This window comes from Musca domestica, unplaced genomic scaffold (assembly GCF_030504385.1).
Source record: "Musca domestica strain aabys unplaced genomic scaffold, Musca_domestica.polishedcontigs.V.1.1 31, whole genome shotgun sequence".
Taxonomy (NCBI): Eukaryota; Metazoa; Arthropoda; class Insecta; order Diptera; family Muscidae; genus Musca; species Musca domestica.
Genome location: NW_026712309.1, coordinates 3,332,826 through 3,347,133, shown reverse-complemented (window position 1 = coordinate 3,347,133; position 14,308 = coordinate 3,332,826). Strand labels below are relative to the sequence as shown.

Below are 14,308 nucleotides of genomic sequence, written 5' to 3'. Positions count from 1 at the left end.
GTGACCAAACGAAGGTGCACATTTTCAGCTGACCTCTTTGGCAAGTAATCATGATTATTTTGTTTGTTTACAAACTGCTGGACAACGAATGTTTTCTCATCGGAGAAAACCAAATTCGAAAGTTCACCACTTTCGGCCAAGCGAAGCAACTCTTTTGCTCTTTTGAGTTTATTTTCTTTCTGTAGCGGTGTAAGTTCTTGCACTTTTTTTTGGAATTTCAATGGCTTTACCCTGAGCTCATGTTTCAATATTTGCTCAATAGAATATTGCGATATGTTCAGCTCGCGTACCATTGATGGCCACTGTGACGCGGGTTTCGATCAAGTCGCTTCTTTACTTTTCGAAACATTTCTTCTGGTGTTGCTGTTTTCTTCCGTCCAATTTCTTGACGTCGGGCTACGCTACCAGTATCACGGTAACGAGCGATGGTACGAGACACAAAAGATTTATTCACATTTAAATGCTGGAGTGCTCTAACGATAACCATATTTGGTTTTCCAGCCAAATATAAAGAAATCGCACTATCACGCTTGAATTCCATCACGGATAAGTATTTTTATACCCTCCACCATGGGTAGGAGGGTATATTAACTTTGTCATTCCGTTTGTAACACCTCTAAATATTCGTCGTAGACCCCATAAAGTATATATATTCATAATCAGCATAAAATTCTAAGACGATTTAGCGATGTCCGTCTGTCTGTCTGTCTGTCCGTCTGTCCGTCTGTCTGTCTGTCTGTTGAAATCACGATAGAGCACACATTATTTGACGTAGACCTTTGAAATTTGGCACAAGTGTGTGTATTGTCCCTAGGATGGTTGGTATTGAAAATGAGATATATCGGTCCACGTTCTGGTATAGTCCCCATATAACGGTACCTCCCGATATTCGGTATTTTGATGATTTATGCCACATTTTTTCACGGATTTATCTGAAAATTGGTATTTGTAGGTCATGACGGGTCCCTGAGCGTGTGGCAAAACATTGCATGTATAGGTCCACGTTTTGGTATAGCCCCCATGTAACGGTACCTACCGATATTCGGTATTTTGATGATTTATGCCACATTTTTTCACGGATTTGTCTGAAAATTGGTATTTGTAGGTCACGACGGGTCCCTGAGCGTGTGGCAAAACATTGCATGTATAGGTCCACGTTTTGGTATAGCCCCCATATAATGGTACCTACCGATATTCGGTATTTTGATGATTTATGCCACATTTTTTCACGGATTTGTCTGAAAATTGGTATTTGTAGGTCACAACGGGTCCCTATGCGTGTAGCAAAACATTGCATGTATAGATCCACGTTCTGGTATAGTCCCCATATAACGGTACCTCCCGATATTCGGTATTTTGATGATTTATGCCATATTTTTTCACTGATTTGTGTAAAAGTTGGTATTTGTGGGTCATAATGGGTCCTAGGTCGTGTGGCGAAACATTGTAATTATAGGTGCACGTGTTGGTGTAGCCCCCTTTTTAACGGTACCTCCCGATATTCGCATTTTAATGTTTTTTGCCACATTTTTTCTAATGTTCTTTTACCCTAGGGTGGAGGGTATTAAAAGTTTGGCCCGGCCGAACTTAATGTTTTTTTACTTGTTTTCTATAAAATGGAATAATTTTAACAGCTCTGGGACGAGTAGCTTAGAAAGGACAGCAGTCTGTAGTTGGTTGCAGTTTTTTCATATCACCCTGTATAGTACAATTCAGTACTTTTCCTACAATTATAGTTCCGCAACCACCTCTTTGTCACAAACCTACCACCAACAGGTACCCCAATACAAAATTTAAAAATTTCATTTCATTTTCATTTAATACAGTTCGCTCACTTAGTACACTTTTCAAAAAGCATCGTTATATATCGAACTATTCTTCCAACCTTGATTATCATAATACATTTCAAATTTTAAGCTCTATTCGTTCATATAATACCAAATAGTACCATTTTACACGTCTTGTACCATTTCAGAACTTTCGTACTCAGTGATTCTCATTCCGTTTGTCTACAAAGTGTTAGATTTTTTAGTACATTTGAGTACTTTTCATATCCACCAAGACTTACCCTCGCGCAAATATTTCACTACTTTTACTAGAGATAACTTTTCACAAACTAATGACATTGGTCAGTTAATGCCAAGGATCATATAAAACATTACAACTCTTTTCCATTACTCAATTTCTAAAAACACCACAACATAATTAACTTAAAGTCCCATCGTTGTGCTACCCATTCTATTATACAAAACGAAGTTTACCTACCGCACAAGTTTTGAGAAGTAATTCAAGGAAAATTGCTTAAAAGCATTGATTGCCATTAAAGAATACTAATTACATTGGGGTAAAACCCATGAACCCCATTAATGGATAGAAAATAGCAAATGCTGAGAAAACGAAGTTTTCCGCGAACATAGATACCAATATTTTCAAATAAATCCTTAAAAAAATAATAAATCTAACCCACTACAGCTATAATGAAATTACAGCGATATCGATGAAACAATAAATATAAGATACAGAAAATCATTTAATACAGTTACTTATATATAGTTACATTAAACTTTAAATCGCATATAAATATATGTGGGGTTATATAAAAATCTGAACCGATTTCGATAAAATTTGGCAAATATATTTCTGAGCTGTATTTAATATCTTTTCCCGAATATCGTTGTTATGGAGTTCATATTACGGCTGTGAGGCATAAAAATAGCAAATCTAATGGAAAATATGTACGAAAGATATAGCTATATGCAATTAGATTTTCAACAAATTTGACATACTTGCTTCTGGGCTTAATTTGGTCGCATGTGATAAACTCCATTTTATTTGGGCTAATATTACACATTTTGTGCACAATAAAAAATGAATCGGACAAATGAGCTATATATAACTCCACCATTTGAAACAAGTTAGAAAATTTTCAAAAAAAATAAAATCCATTAAACATTCTTATAAAATCTTTAAAATATCTAATATAGGAAGGTGCCGATATGGGGGGATATACGATATTGTGCAACTATAAAGACAAATCTATATCTGCGTGTAAAGTACTCAGAAGGAACTCCTTGTGTGGATTTTCAAAATACCGAATATCGCGGGGTATCGTTATATGGGAGCTATACGTTATCGTTAACCTATATAGAGAATTCTCTGTCGGGGGGTAAAGTGCTCACAAAGAACCCCTTGTGTACAAAGAACCCCTTGTGACCATTCCGTTGAAAAATATGGCTAAAAACGTCAAAATACCGAATATCGGGGTACCGTTATATGAGGGCTATACGATATCGTGGACCTGTATAGACAATTCCCTCTCAGGGGGTGAAGTACTCACAGGAACTACTTGTGTGGATTTTAAGACAATTCCATTGAAAAATGTGGCTAAAATCATCAAAATACCGAATACCGTGGGGGTACCGTTATATTGTGGACCTATATAGATAATTCTCTGTCGAGGTATAAAGTACCCACAAGGAACTACTTGTGTGGATTTTTAGAAAATTCCGATGAAAAATGTGGGTAAAATCATCAAAATACCGAATTTCGGGGGTACCGTTATATGAGGGCTATACGATAGATAATTCTCTGCCGAGGTATAAAGTACCCACAAGGAACTCCTTGTGTGGATTTTCAGACAATTCCGATGAAAAACGTGGGTAAAATCATGAAAATTCCGAATATCGGAGGGTACCGTTATATGGGGAATATACGATATCGTGGACCTGTATAGACAGTTCTCTCTCAGGGGGTGAAGTACTCACAAGGAACTACTTGTGTGGATTTTCAGACAATTCTGATGAAAAATGTGGTTAAAATCATAAAAATTCCGAATATTCGGGGGGTACCGTTATATGGGGGATATACGATATCGTGGACCTGTATAGACAATTCTTTTTGAGGGGGTAAAATGCCCACAAGGGACTCCTTTTGTGGAATTTCAGACAATTCCATTGAAAAATGTGGATAAAATCATCAAAATACCGAATACCGTGGGGGTACAGTTATATGGGGGCTATACCATATCGTGGACCGATATAGCCCATCTTCGAACTTGACCTGCCTGCAGACAAAATTGAGATCTGTGCAAAATTTTAGCTTCCTATCTCAATTCGTTTAGACTGTAGCGTGATTACAACAGACGGACGGACAGGGCTTAATCGTCTTAGAATTGATCAAGAATATATATACTTTTTTGGGTCTAAAATGATTATTTCGATGAGTTACAAACGGAATGACGAACTCAATATACCCTCCATACTTTTTTTGGTGGAGGGTATAAAAAAAGAAAAGATATGGAGAAAATAATCAGTGTATGTACATTATTTTTCTTCGCCTCCACATTGCGGAACCTTCTGATATAAGATTCCAGCTCTACCTTTCAACAGAAAATGGAAAATTTCTTAATATCGGTTCAAATTTTAGCATAAGGGCCGGTACTCAGCAAAAAATTATTGGCCATATGTGTCACTTTAAAAAATAATAAGATCAACCAACAAAAACATTTTGGAATGCAAAATCTAAAGAAAATAAAATATATCTTGTTATTAAAAAATGTAAAATTTTGCAGAGGAGTGCGCCGATATATTCTATATTCACATCAGATCTCTAGTTGAGAAAAATATTTAGGTATACCAAGTTTGAAAAGAATCGCAGACTTGTTTCACAAGTTATGGGGGAGGTACATGAAGAGGGAGGAGGGGTGGGCTGATATATATCATCTTCATAACAGATATTTGGGGGAGGCACCAGAAGCAGTGGGCCGATATATCCCACCTTTATGCAAGACCTTATTTATTTGAAACATTAAAATGTTCAAAATTTTAAGACAAACAGGCTCTCATATCACATTTTATAAAAATTATTTTTATTCAAAATTTTAACCTTTTGTCGGGGAGGTACTTTATGGAGTGGGCGGATATTGTATATTTTGGTACTTAACCTAGCACAAAACAATAATTAGGATTTGCAATGTTTGAACAAAATCAGATAATGCTGTCTTTTTTATGAACTAAAATATTTTCTTGGACATTTTCGATCTTTTGTTTTGGGGATGTACCAGATGGAATTGACCGATATTGCCAAACTCCAAATACGATCTAAGTTTGATAAAAAATATTACGATGTATCAAGTCTGGAGAAAAACGTATTCTCCTTTTAAGAGTTAAGACAGAGAGAGAGAGAGGGAAGGACGGACAGACACCCTCAGATCGACTCCAAATGCCTTGAAACGCATTTAGCCCAAAGTGACATGGGGTCTAAAACTGTTATTTAGATGAGGCACGTTTTGCACGTATCAAGTGATACAGAGGGTACTGTAGCCATATGGCTGAGGGTATAAAAATATAGGGTTATGTGACGCTTGGAGACAATCAGATTATTACATCACATTTTATAAAAGTTGCAATTATTCCATATTTTGACCTTTTGCGGGGGAGGTGTCAGAAGGAGTGTTCCTTATTTTCACATCAGATCTCGTTTGAGTAAAAATATTGACATGTGTAAAATTTTAGTAGAATTGGATGCCGTTTTATGATCATTTTAGTTTTTCAAACCCTTTGTGGGTGAGGTTCCAAAAGGAGAAGGTCGACATCTACCATGTACACAACAAAAATATCTACCATGTTGATAGAAATATTGAGAATTCGAAAAGAATTAGCGAAATGAGGGTTTTACTTGCCTTGTGGCTAATCAAAATATCCAACCGTTTTAGGGGAGGTACCAAAAGGAGTGGACGATGTTGCCCATCTCCGAACTCGATCTAAGTTTGACAATAATGTTGCGATGTACCCAGGTTTGACCACATCGGATACTCACTTCGGTAGTTATTGCGCTCACCAGCAATATGAATACCCTTAAATCGACTTCAAATGTTCTGAAACAGATTTGCTCCAGACAAAGAGACACATGGTCCAAAACCGCCATTTTGATGTGGCACATTTTTGCCATATTAGACATAGAGTTCAGGGAATAAATTAAAATAATTTCCTAAATATTGTATGTTTTATTCAAAATTATCATCGGTCTTCAAACTTCTCCATCCTTTATCTGTCAATCCCAGCTGCTGAGAATAACCCCTTTCGGAGACTTTCCTTGGGAGGAGTAATTACTCTGCTAGTATTTTTAAATGTCGGAATAAATCTGAAAATACCTATGAGAAATATATTTTTCCGGTACCTCAATGAAATCAATAAATAATTTTCCACAGGAGGGGAAATTCCTTCCTGTTGCAATTCCTCTCCATTCCAAAATATTGTCTACCCTGTGATGTTTGCCTATTATTACCTCAACTATGCATTTTCATCACCCTGCACGATCTTCTTACTTTCCTTGGTGTTGTTTTAATTAAATTTTCCACAATTTTATTGAGTAATTTTGCATTCATGCGCTCAGTGTCATAATCTGCAACAACGGCAGCATCATCACAGAATAATCATCAGCATCTGGATGCTGCTCATCACTTCTCAGGCTGATCATTGTCATGTTGATCGGGGCAACGACAAGATCCGGAGGCATAACATCATATCAGTGATCGGTGCAAAGGCATGAAACTGACACAAGACAAGTCGGAATACATACAGACATACATACACATATAACTACTGACGATGTGATGCTGCAGCTCCTTTCAATTGTAAATTTGTGTGTAAATATCTCTCTATCTATCTGCATACATATGTGTGTCTTTGAGTGTGTGTGCGTTTTATATTTTTTGATTAATCGCACTACATTTCAATTAAATTGCATTAATTTGCTATACTTAAAGAAGAACATTTATTTTCTTTCTTTCGTTTTTTGCCACTGCGCGGTCATTCTTTCCGCCGTCTCGTGTGTGAGAGTTTTTTCTTTTTTTGTGTTTTTTTATTCAAATGCCATCATCATTATTAGTATCTTTTAGAAAGACCATCAAGTGGATGATGCTGATGATGATGAAGACGATGCCACGTAAATTTGCAGGTTGGCAGTTTTTTTTTTTGATTTCGGGGGAAAGATTTTCGCTAATAAACTTTCACACAAAGTGACAGTCTTAATATATTAGATTAATAATTTTTCGCTTCTTTCTGCTGTTCATCGCGATCGTCGTGATCTTCTTTAAATGTCCACACAATGCCAAATTATGTTTTGTACTTTTGTATCTATCCGCTAACTGTGAATTCATGGCTGTCAAATTTCTCTTTCATTTTCGACTTTTTTTTTGCTGTGGTGCGTCTGCTTTGAGTGGTGTCCGTCCGTCCGTTTATGCGTTGCAAGCTAATAATACATTGTTAGCATTCAATTTGTTTATAAACAAAATGAATTGGTCTTTTATGCGAGGAAAATTTATAAATAAATTATTGTCCATTTTATTTTTGAGCAGCAGTTACTGGTATGGGAACAGTCGGTATTGTTATTGTCATAAACTGTGACGAATGGTTGATGGTTAAAATCGTGCAAATTAGGATTACTGTAGTTCTGATGAAGGGCGTGCCATATATCGCTCACAGCTTTCCGTTTTCTTGGTAAAAATGTCTATAAAATTTAAATCTAATCTGAAAGTTATACATGTACATTTTTCTGACATATTCAAAATGTTTTCTTAATGGAGCCTTTTGCTAGGTAAATTCGAATCATACACGCTATGATTATAATTATAATTTAAAATTCAAAGGACTAAATATGCCGAAGCATTTGTATCTTTTAAATTCGGACTTGTATTGCCCATTTGGTGCAAAATTAATTTGAAATCGGTTAAAAATATATTGGGAACTATATCCAAATCTGAACCGATCTCGATAAAATTTGGCAAAGATATTTCTGAGCTGTATTTCATATATTTCCCTGAATATCGTTGTTACGGAGTGCATATTACGGCTGTGGGTAACAAATACAATAAATCGGATGAACAATATATATGGGAGCTATAGCTATATCTGAACCGATCTTCACCAAATTTGGCATACTACCTTCTAGACTAAATTCGGTCGTATGTGCCAATCCATCCCATTTGGACAAATATTAGACGTTTGGTGCACAATAAATGGTAAATCGGACGAAGTTATATATGGGAGCTATATCCAAATCTGAACCGATCTCGATAAAATGTGGCAAATGTATTTCTGAGCTGCATTTGATATATTTCCCTAAATATTGTTGTTACAGAGTGCATATTACGGCAGCGTAGGACAAAAATAACAATTCGGATGAACAATATATATGGGAGCTATAGCTATATCTGAACCGATTTCGATAAAAATTGGCATACTTTTTTTCAGGCATAATTTGGTTGTATGTGCGAAATTCCATGCTATTCGGGCTGATATTACACGTTTGGTGCACAATAAAAGGCAAATCGGACGAAGATATATATGGGAGCTATATCTAAATCTTTACCGATTATCTCCAATTTCAATAGGGTTTGTCCTTGGGCCAAACAAATGTTGTTTGGAAAATTTCATCTCAATCGGATAATAAATGCGACCTGCATTTTGTTCACAAGAATATATGGACAGACGGACGGACGGACAGACGGACTGACATGCATAAATCAACTCAGAATGTGATTCTATGCAGATCATCAAAAGGAACTGTGGGTCTATCTCGTTTCCTTTGCCTGTTACAAACAAATGCACAAAGACATAATACCCTGACCACCTTGTGGTGTAGGGTATAAATAGAAAAATTAAATGAGGAAAATGGCAGCCAGAATTTCCTGGCAAAAATTGTAAGAAAAATCTGTCCTTTTTGATTTTACCTGCGAAGAAGATTGGATGCGCGGCTCCCTGTAACCAGCGAAGAAAAAAGCAGACAAAGTTTTTGGTGATGAACCACTTGTTGAGAAGTGAATTCAATGTTTTTATTTGTTTAAAAACACATATACTAACAACACGAAATACAAACTTTTTTTTTAACAAAATTGGAAGCCTTAAAATAATTAAGCAAAATTTAACAACAAAAGGCTAAATGTTGAAAGAAAACTTATAACAAAACAAATAGTTTTCACAAAAATTGAAAATTAAAAGAAAAATTGAACTTTTTTTTTAAATTAAACAAAGTTTGGAAACAATTTAACAAAATTGAAAAAAAAAAACCAAAACAATTAACTAAGAATCTAAAGCAAGAAAATAATTCTTAAACCTAAAAATTCATGAAGAATTGGAGCCTACAAGCCACACCATCGCCCATCCAATCCATCGAGGGAGCCGCTGATTTTGCGCCATTGCTAACCCAGCGTGGCTTGGTATTCCCAATCTACATTTAATACAAGAAACCTCGGACAGACAGATGAACGACGAAGCATCATAATTAAATTCCGCGTTTTTTTTCTCTGTAAAAAAAGGAGCAATATGAATTAAAAGGGGAAACAAATGAAGTCAATTTTAATCACCTTTTGGTTAGTCTGCAGGTACACGACGTTGAATAGAGCTCTATTCAAGGTTAGGTAACCAGGCTTTTAATCCGTTCGTCGATTTTAAGTGCTATCGACACTCCACCTTTATTTGCCTTTCCTTAAAATGATGGAAAGAAATATAATTAACAAAAATTTAACGCGGAATATAATTAAAAAAGCTAAACTTTAAAACAATACTTACGTACTTACTTGTTGGGAAGAACCACAATTGCAAGCTGCCTTTATTGCACCCTAATTTTTGTCATCAGAAAGCGCAGTCTAAAAGAAGAAAAAGGAAAGTTTTTTTGTAATTTTTGGCAAAATTGTATTTATTCATTAAATTGAATTCATTATTAAATTTGAACGCAAACGTTAAAGTTAGCATGTAATTTTTTCTACGAATTGTTATTTGGGTATTTAAAGTAGTTTAAATAAAATGTACCAATTTCATATAGAAAAGATAAATATGTCCTTGGCTTAAAGCCCTTTTTAAAAGGCGGTGGTAATGATATAAAATGTGGTAAGTCAAGAGTCAGATCTGGGACGTCAAGTATGAGTAGACGTCATGGCGAGAGGTGTTCTCGGAGGGAGGGCTATCTCCTGGCTGGTCAGCCGCCAGGAGCACTGTTTCTGTGGTGATAACAAATGTAAGTTTGGAATTTGGTTGTAGTTAAGGTGAACGTTTTCTTTTTTTTACTTTTTTGTTGACATGTTTCAGACTTCTTTTTACCCCCTTTTTAATTTAGTTTGAAGTCCGGTATGATTTTTTTGTTTGTTCAAACGAAAAGATCTGCAAGTGGCAAGAACCAACCCCCAATCCGACGAGCCATAGCCGCGCTAAACGCCAGCATACCGGCAACGCCACTTAATGGTCAACACAGCAATCTTGAACCCTATAGGGGAAGTTTCAGAAGAAATAGTCCGATCTCTACCATCTTTATGACAGATATTGTGTTGATGTAAATATTGAGATATGCCAAGTCTGAATGGAATCGGATGTTAATTTCGCGTTTTATGAGCTCCATGGATATTCAAAATTTTGACCTCCACAAACTTACCAGACGGAGAGGACCGATATATTCCATCTTCACACCTGATCTTGTGTTAGTCCAAATAATGGAGCACTTGATGCTTATTTCGGATTTTATAAACGTTTTGGTTATTCATAATATGGCCCTTTGGGGAGGAGGTACCAGAAGAAATGTTCCGATCTCTACCGCCTTTATAACAGATCCTGTGTTGATAGAAATATTCAGTTGGGCCAAGTCTAAATGGAATCGGATGTTTACTTCGCGTTTTATGACCTTAATGAATATTCAAAATGTTGACCCTTTGTGGGGGAGGTATCAGAAGGAGTGAACCGATATATTCCATCTTCACACCACACCTTGGGGTAATAAAGTTATTGGGATGTGTGAAATTTGAAGACAATTGGACACTTATATCACACTTTATAAGAGTTGTAATTATTCAAAATGTTGGCCCTTTGTGGGGGAGGAACTTGATGGAGTCGACCGATATTTTCCATTTTTGCACCTGACACAGCACTGAGGCAAATATTAGGATTTGCAAAATTGGAGCAGAATCGGATTGTCGTTTCTCTTTCTGTGCAGAAAATATATTTTTTTGAAAATTTTGACCATTTGTGAGGGAGGTACCAGAAGGAGTGGAGCGATATTGCCCATCTCCGAACTCGATCTAAGTTTGACAAAAATATTACGATGTACCAAGTTTGGACCAAATCGGATTCTCCCTTCGAGAGTTATCGTGTGCACCAGCCAGCCAGCCAAACAGACAGAGGGACTGACGGACATCGGTAGATCGACACCAAATGTTCTGAAACGGATTTGGTCCAAAGAGACCTTGTGTCTAAACCCGTTATTGCGACTAGGCACGTTTTGACCGTATCAAATGATATATACCCTCTTCCAGCCATATGGCTGAGGGTATAACAAACGGCATATGCCCTATTAGAGCATTCATCTGTCAGAAGACTCAACGAGGGTGAGGGTATATAGGGAGGTTTTCTATACATATAAAAGAAAATGTAAATGAAAAAATGTTTGTATGTTTGTTTGTAATTTATGGACTCGAAAACCGCTAAACAGATTTTCCTCAAAATTTCCAAGTATACTACAACATCCGCTGAAAGTAACATAGGCTATCACATTTTTTAAAATTCCACTTGGAACTAGAGATATAGCATCAGAATCGGAGGTACCTCCCAAAAAATTTAGATTATGTGTACATATGCACAAATCTATTGATCTAATACAAACGTAAATTTGTCAAATTATATTCAAATTGAAAACAATTTAGAAACAGCCCCCATATTTTCCGAAATATAAGCGATGTAAAAAATTGAAATAAAATCGAACAATTATTTACATTTTTATGCGAATATTTGGTAATCAAAATTTTAACCTTTTGTGGGGGAGGTACCGGTATGAGTGGGCGGATGTATTCCATATTCATATCAGATTTCTGTTTGAGAAAAATATAAGGAATATAAATATTAAGAAGTGAAAAAGCAGTAAGTTCGGCCGGGCCGAACTTTGAATACCCTCCACCATTTGGAACGAATTAGAAAATATTCAAAAAAAAAAAAACAAAAAAAAAAATCCATTGAAAATTCTGTTAAAATCTTTAAAATACCTAATATCGGAAGGTGTCGATATATTGGGGGATATACGCTATTGTGGACCTATATAGACAAATCTATGTCTGGGGATAAAGTACTCACAAGGAACTCCTTGTGTGGATTATCAGACAATTCCGTTGAAAAATGTGGGTAAAAACATCAAAATACCGAATATAGGGGAGTACCGTTGTATGGGGGATATACGATATTGTGGACCTATATAGTCAATTCCGTTTCAGGGGTAAAGTGCTCACAAAGAACCCCTTGTCTACAAAGAACCCCTTGTGACCATTCCGTTGAAAAATATGGCTAAAAACACCAAAATACCGAATATGGGGGGTACCATTATATGAGGGCTATATGATATCGTGGACCTATATAGATAATTCTCTGTCAAGGTATAAAGTACCCACAAGGAACTCCTTGTGTGGATTTTCAGACAATTCCGATAAAAAAATGTGGGTAAAATCATAAAAATACCGAATATCGGGGGGTACAGTTATATGGGGGATATACGATATTGTGGACCGATATACCGCATCTTCAAACTTGACCTGCTGCAGACAAAAGAGAGATCTGTGCAAAATTTTAGCTTCCTATCTTAATTCGTTTAGACTGTAGCGTGATCACAACAGACGGACAGACGGACGGACAGGGCTAAATCGTCTTAGAATTTTACGCTGATCAAGAATATATATACTTTGTTGGGTCTAAAATGATTATTTTGGTGAGTTACAAACGGAATGACGAACTTAATATACCCTCCATACTTTTTTTGGTGGAGGGTATAAAAATTGTGACTCTTTTTTGAGGATTTTTTAGAAGGGGTGGGCCGATTTGTATCAGTCATTAGTAAAAATATTGGGACATGAGAAACTTGAAGAGAATCGGAGGCTTATTTCGCATTTTATGAGCTAATACTGACATAAATATTGAGATTTGCCAGGTTTGAGTAAATTCGGTTGAGCCTTTCATCTGTACCTTAAAAAGATAAACTCCATTTTCTTTCATATATATATATATGTATATATACATGGGACCTATAGCTATATCTTAACCGATTTTCACCAAATTTGATACACTTTCTTCCAGGCTAAATTCGTTCGTATGTGTCAAATTCCACTCGATTCGGGTCTATATATATACCATTTGGTTCACAATAAACTTCAAATTGACTAAAGATATATATGGGAGCTATATCCAAATCTGAACCGACCTCTATAAAATTTAGCAAAAGTATTTCCGAATATCGTTGTTACGAGATGCAGGATGTGGAGGACAAATTTAGAACATGAGATGAATAATATATCTGGGAGCTATAGCTATATCTGAACAGCTTCTTTCAACGCCGAGATATAATCTTTCCTAGTTTCAATTATAAGTGGTGCTAATCTTGTCTGTGTAGATTTTTGGGGTTGGATTGACCATGACATTTTACATAAATTTAGCAAATGACTAATCCGGCCTTCTTAAGTCTGATAAAATGTTTCATTTTTTGTTCTTTTTTTTTGTGCCGAATTTTAACAACCCCAGTAAATTTGTGTAATCACAACAGAAACTGAAAATATATTTATCAACATTTTTTTTCAGTGAACAAACTTTGTAATGGAACTCTCAAAATACTGACATCGACAAGGCCAGAAAAGAAAGAAATCAAATACTTCTCATTTCATTCATTCATATTTCTGATATGCAAAAGTATAAAATTTAATGCTCTCGGTATCGTTTCCTTCTTCTTTCATTCTTTTCGTTTGGCTGGTGTTTGGCGTAGTCGACGGTAGAGACGGTTCATTTACCAGAGTGTGAATAAATGTTTTTCTTTTGTCATAAAAAAATATTTCATTTTTTTGTGATTCACATTTTTGTTTTTGCTTACATTGGCATTTTGTCACCTTATGGTTCTCATATGGTCGGCCGAAAATTATTCTTTACAAAATGTTTTATAGTTTTTTTCTCTTTCACGTGCTTAGTGTGACTTGAATTACAGCCCCCCATTCATGAGTTGCTGTTTTTTCTGCTTCGGTCAGGGGAGGCACCAACTGCCACTGTCGTCAAATCAGGGATTATCCAACAGAAATTTTGCTTTAATTGCATTAATTTTTTTTTATTTCAATTGTGGGAAATGAATTTGGAAGAAATTGGAGAAAAACGGGAAACGAAATAAAAAGTGCGGGGTTAGAATATTGTCTGGTCAAGCTGACCGGCAATAATTTAAATTTTAAAGGTTTCCAATTGATGAATTACATTTCAGAAAAGAAGTAGTATTTTATTTTATTTATTTATTTTTTGTTTTTTTTTTG

General features: G+C 35.8%; 1 long non-coding RNA gene across 1 annotated transcript; it reads right to left on the bottom strand.

The window, feature by feature from the left end:
* Nucleotides 1–8,680: 8,680 nt before the first annotated feature.
* On the bottom strand, nt 8,681–9,743 carry LOC109612405 (uncharacterized). The gene is made up of 3 exons (XR_009342688.1): nt 9,570–9,743; nt 9,365–9,485; nt 8,681–9,304 (listed from the first exon to the last, which is right to left on the bottom strand). It is a non-coding gene; the product is annotated as an uncharacterized LOC109612405 (long non-coding RNA).
* Between the last annotated feature and the right edge of the window lie 4,565 nt (nt 9,744–14,308).